Raw genomic sequence first — 6,000 nt, forward strand, 5'->3', positions numbered from 1 at the left:
ACTACGTGCCCATTAATCTCCAGTGGTTGGAGCAGTGTGTGTGCAGCATCTCCAGATGTTCTCCTGCAGCAGCAGAGCTCCTTCCTTTTGAAAATGTTCAGTTTCAGTGAACTCTGATGAGGTGATGAGTCCACCTGCTGGTGATATGCTGCTAGACTGATGGAATTGGTTAGGTGAGCCACCAAAGTCATGTTGTCTGCATATTTCAGGAGTGTCATATTGTCCGTGCTGCAGGGTATGTTATTTGTGTAGATGGGGAAGAGGATGGGAGATAAAACGCATCCCTGAGGGACCCCCGTGTTTAACACAATGTTGTGTGATGTTTTTAGAATATTAAACAACATTTGAACTTTGACAAAGAGCTAATTACAAACTCAGAAAGTCCTTTGTCTCAGAAGGAAATAAAATACTTTAAACATGCAGAGTAAACCACACAGAAAGACTAATCAACACAGCTGCAGCTGTTCTTGCTGCTGAAGTCCACTGTTTGAAGTGTCACCTTCTGTCATTATTTAAAAAACACAAATTCACATTTCATGACAATATTTAACCCAACTCAATAATAATAAAGAATAATAATACATATAGTAATAAAAGCAAGAAGCCAGGTGTTTACCTTGGTTCCCATGGAAATAAACGTGACCAATAAGAACTGGGGTGGGTTCTGGATGCAGACATCTACCCTTAAATCAGGCTTCAAATCTTTTCTTTTTGATAAATTTTATAGTTAGGGTAACCCTTAGCGGTCCCTTTAGTTATGCTGCTATAGGCCAAGGGTGCTGGGGGATGTCCCATGATGCACTAAGTTTCTCTTTAAAGATTCCATCTTTAGCTAAGATCTCTTCATTTATTTTGCATGGTTGTTCGCCTTATAATTCAAATCTGACCTCTGTCAGACTACAGTGTGAACAGTCTACAGCCCTGAAGTAGCCGCATGTACAGAGGAAGATGTGATGTCTCACGCATCGCGCTGTTTAAAGGAAGTCAATATGGATGCTCCACATGTCAGCATGTGTACCAGATTTAAAGTTTTTGTGGAATCACAGACAAAGTTATGATATAATATTGTTTTACCCACTGTTTACATTTTACTGCGTCCACCTCTTCTTGTACAGATTGCGATGTCTCTCTCACTTCAGTGATGTAAAGGTGGGATGAAATGTGAGATGATCACACAGACTGAGGCTACTGAAAACATCATCTGGACAACACAGAAAGTGGACTGGGTCTGATCTGTGCTGTCCAGACTCTACATCTATTTATTTCTATATATTTATCTGCAGTGTAAATGTAGTTTGCCTTTCCAGAATGTCTGATGTTGATTATTGAGTTATGTTATAAAAATCCTGCAGTGAAACAAACTATGCTTAGCAAAATGAAAATCAAATTAGGTCTTATTTACAAACAGCATCACAAGCATCCATTAGAAATCAGTGATGCTGCTACACATGAATCACACTAAGTTAGTGTGAGCTCTGTGTTTGATGCTTATCTGATAGTTTTTCCACTGCAGGTTGCAGAGCAGGTTATTTCAGCCGTAGTACTCCTGATGCCGTCAAATCCAAGTAATTGCGGTACATTTTTAAGATGATTTTATATAGACCCCCGTGGTCTTTATAGACCAAGGTCAGTACCAACCGAACTGGGGAATGGTTGCCATGAAACCTGCACTGCCAGGTGAGCTAAATATGGTCCCTCATATGCTGCACTTGGATTGCATCCAGAGGACCTGGCTGAATCCAGATGCTGCAGTTCAGACAATCTTTGTGCACGTACGAAACCCCGGTCTTGTAACATATCAAAATGACTGGAAGAAACTTGGCTGAAAGCCTCTACTGAGTATTGCCACCTAAATGAAGCACAATTAAAACCACAAAATCTTTATTAAAAAAAAAAAAACATGAAGTGTGTCTTACCTTTTCTGTTTTGTGAGAATAACTTAGATTCCAGGTGAAAAAAGACGCTGCTAAAGTCTACTGCTTTGACTCTGTTAACTGGAAATGACTCACAAAGGTTCAGGTTGTTTATATAAAGAAAGTTTTTTTAGGCTCAAGCCTGTCGTTTTTCTATAATATACTACCTTTGGTTTCACTTCTTTCTGGATCATCATTGCTGTGACTATGGTGAATTTGGGAACTAGCCCTCACTTCTGACTGTGAGTGGATGATAAAGCCTAAGTGTCAATCATGAAAGTCAAACAATAGATTACCAACACCCCCCTTTTAAGAATATAATTCCCACCGCCCTCAGGCGGTCTCTGAACGCCCCTTCGGGGGCAGTATCACCCCACTTTTGAGAAACACTATATTATTGTTCTTATTCCTAGCTTTGATGGAAGTTTCTTTTAAATAAGAGTTTTTCTGCAATGTTTACTGCCAGTGTGTATGCTCAGGATGGTTTCATTAGCAAGGAAAGTTTTTATAATCTGGCTTTATATGGGCACAAAAATGATGAATTAAACTCATGTGGATTATAATTAATTTGATGTGAATTGGACTGAATTAGTTTGAATTGGACTGTATCTTTAAAGGCTGAATAATTAGGATTTTTTCCTTAAAAGTAATTTAAAATGTCCACATTTGCTGCGAGGGAAGCTTCCCTATAAACAATCTGTCTCCTACATCAACAATGTCTTTGTCAAGTTTTTCTCCTTCAAAATAAGAGTTCCATGCCGGAATAAGTTGAGTGCAATGTGAAGCTCTTTCCAACTTCCTGGTTCCTTAATAAATCATATGCAACTCCCCACTGTTGCCTAACAACAACAAGAACGCTCTTCCTGTTTTTCTCTTTCGACTGCAGTTCTCATTTGAAACGGTAGGTGTCAATGCTACTTATTTTGCCTTTAAAAGTGCCTCTATACTCCCACTCAACCAGTTTAACCCTTTAAATGACTGAAAGTTTTAAACTAACCAAACACATTCAAGGTTATCTAAAGAAGACAGTCAAAAGTACAAGTGAAAACACATAATAATAATAATAATAATAATAATAATATATCATTATCTGTACCACTTTATCCAGTATAGGTCACATAAGCTGGAGCCTACCCCAGCATTTTAACAGGTGAGAGGCAGGGTTCACCCTGGACAGGTCACGAGTCCATCTCAGGGCCATGGATGGATGGATGGATGGGTGGGTGGATGGATGGATGGATGGATGGATGGATAGATAGATAGATAGATAGATAGATAGATAGATAGATAGATAGATAGATAGATAGATAGATAGATAGAAATACAAAATAATAATACAACTTTAAGAATAAAAAAACAGAGTGCAACTCTGTGTAGAAAGATTTTCTCTACTGAGAGATGCTTTTATTCCTTTTGCTGACTTCAAATCATTTTAAACTAAATGTCCAGAGATTTTTGTCTCATAGTGACCCCGTTTGTAAATTCTGAAAGAACCAGATTATTATTAAAACTCTCTCCCCCTTCTTTTCAACCCCTCTGGATTTGAATTTATTGCCCATCACCATCTCTGTCTGCATGGACCAAACCATGGACTGCATCCGGTACTTTGTTAAATTATTTAGTGTTTCATTAAGAGCACAAGAATAATTCATCTTCTTGCCCTTTTAAGTCTTACTAAAATCCAGGTTCTGGCTTCACCTGGGGGGTATTTTCAGTAGAGGCGTGACTGTGGGAGCTCATGGGTTCTTACTGTGTTCTGTGGAGCGTTAGTTAATTGTCCTTCTTGTAAAGTTGTTAGTGGTTTCTTCGTAGTCTCTGTAGTTATTTTCTCTGTTGCTGTCATTTCAAAACCGGTTGAGGCAGATGGCCGCCCTCCCTGAGCATGGTTCTGCCGGAGGTTTCTCCCCCCAAATGCTGCCAAGTGCTGCTCAAAAATGGAATTATCTGGTGCATCTCCACGCAAAGTGCCCCGAGATGACTCACATCCCCTTTCAACCAGCTAGTGCAGGATAGAGAGCCATTCCAGAGTTGGATCAACTTGTAAACCTTACAAATGCTTTGATTTTTTTTTATCTCAGGAAAATAAAATAATGGTTGATTTAAAATCAATTAATGGACAGGTTAGGAGCCCAGAAATACCAGTTAATCTGGGAAACACCAAATCATTATATCACCACGTGCATCTTTAAACTATTTATCATTTTATGTGTCTTATTCACTCTAAGAGATGCGACTAAAGCTGGATTTATTTATATTTATAGCACGGTGTCTGCGTACGGTGGTGAAATGTGCTCTCGTCCTCACGCACAGAGTTACAGCGTCATATTGCAGTTTCTCTTCTGAATCTGAGCTGGTATTGGCTGGTAAACTCTACAGGGCAGAGTTCTTTCGATTATTCACTTCATTTCTGATGGCAACATGGTGCAGTGTGTTCACAAGCTTGTGGAAGCAAACGAAGAAATAATTCTTCCATTAAAAAATTTACAGCGCAAACAAAAAAATGTTGATTACCGCACATATTCAGGAAAAAGATCCAGAAATTCGGAAACACGTAATCACAAACTAACTAAAGAGTACTTCCCGTAACTGTGCTGTGTATCAGGGCTGCAGGTCAGATCTGGAAGAGGTGCACGCCAAGGAGGTGCACACCGATCAAGTATAAATCTTAAGTGGTAGGAATGACATAGTTAAGTTGTGCCCCTACGTTTTAAATCATACGCTTGAATGAAGTGTCTCTTTCTAATTATGACATCATTGTAATTCAACCTAAGATTAAAATTGAAAAAAAGCAAGTTAAAATAATCCGTGTTTGATGTGTGCTTTAATCATAAAGGAGCTTGCTACTGAGCTTGTGGTGCAGTTTTAGATTTTCCAACAAATAATACATGGTCACAACTTAATTATAATTATCTCATTTCCACGTATAGGTAATCTGCATTATATTTTCTATCGATGTCACCAGACAGGCTCCATACAAGATAACGACATTGAAGATAAACAATTACATTCATGGCCACTCTCTACTTCCATAGCTTTAAATTTGATCTCTGGATTATAATAAAGGTTTTTAAGGAGTGGATGACTTTTGGAACAACTGGACTAGTGTGGAACACTGCAAGATTTGGTATCAATCCTGTACCAAGTAATTAAAGGACTAGCATGCCAATGCTTTTTAACAGGGCTTTAAAAAATGCATTAATCTAAAGAGATTCATTTAAAATTTTTTTAATGCATTAACGCATAAACAACCAAACTATTACTCATACCATGTTAACCGATTAACGCCCGACCCATTAATAAAAATGGTAAGAAAAGTCTAATTTTTTTTAATATGAGGTCTTTATTTGACCCTTTAACAAAATGTAACAAAAAATGATATATCTACCATTTATTACCATGTGATATATTAAAGATATTATAATGTGGTTTTCTGCTTCTGGGTATTTCTTAGGGGACAGAAGACAAGTATCACATTGTGTTCAACAGGATTTTGAGCAAAGTTTATACCATAAATTGAAGCAAAATGTCTCAGAAACTGTATGTAACATCTATGTCACGTCAGGTTCTTATGGGTTAAAAATCCAAATTTGGCATTATCTCAGTGAGAGTAGCAGATTTTGGACTTCTACCCTGTCACAGCGGTGAACCAAATCTACCAAAAAGTGCTTTATTTATGAATTGTGTGATAGCTTTCAAATGTTAAATTTATAGGACAGCTGCAGAATGACTCATTTCACGTATCACACAGCTAACCATTCAGTCAGACTTTCTGGTGCAGACTTTTTACCAGTTGATGTTGTGTTTGCTGCTGGCCAGTGCCTGACTGGTTGCTTGCTCGAGCAACGTGTGACTGCTTCCATGCTGTGATGGAGCTATTTAGACAGCCAGGTCACTTCCTTGATGAAATGCAGCAGCAAAAAACTGCATAGTGGAGAGGAACTGACCAACGTTGGCATCGATATTTGGATCCAACCGCCCACTACTACTGAACACCAGTAAACCTGAACATGTGGTTTGTAGTTCTTTTCTTCACCACTATCATGGAGTGGAATAATAAACAACAACAGCAATAACCACACCAAACTCA

The sequence above is a fragment of the Melanotaenia boesemani genome, chromosome 1 (genome assembly GCF_017639745.1).
Source record: "Melanotaenia boesemani isolate fMelBoe1 chromosome 1, fMelBoe1.pri, whole genome shotgun sequence".
Taxonomy (NCBI): domain Eukaryota; kingdom Metazoa; phylum Chordata; class Actinopteri; order Atheriniformes; family Melanotaeniidae; genus Melanotaenia; species Melanotaenia boesemani.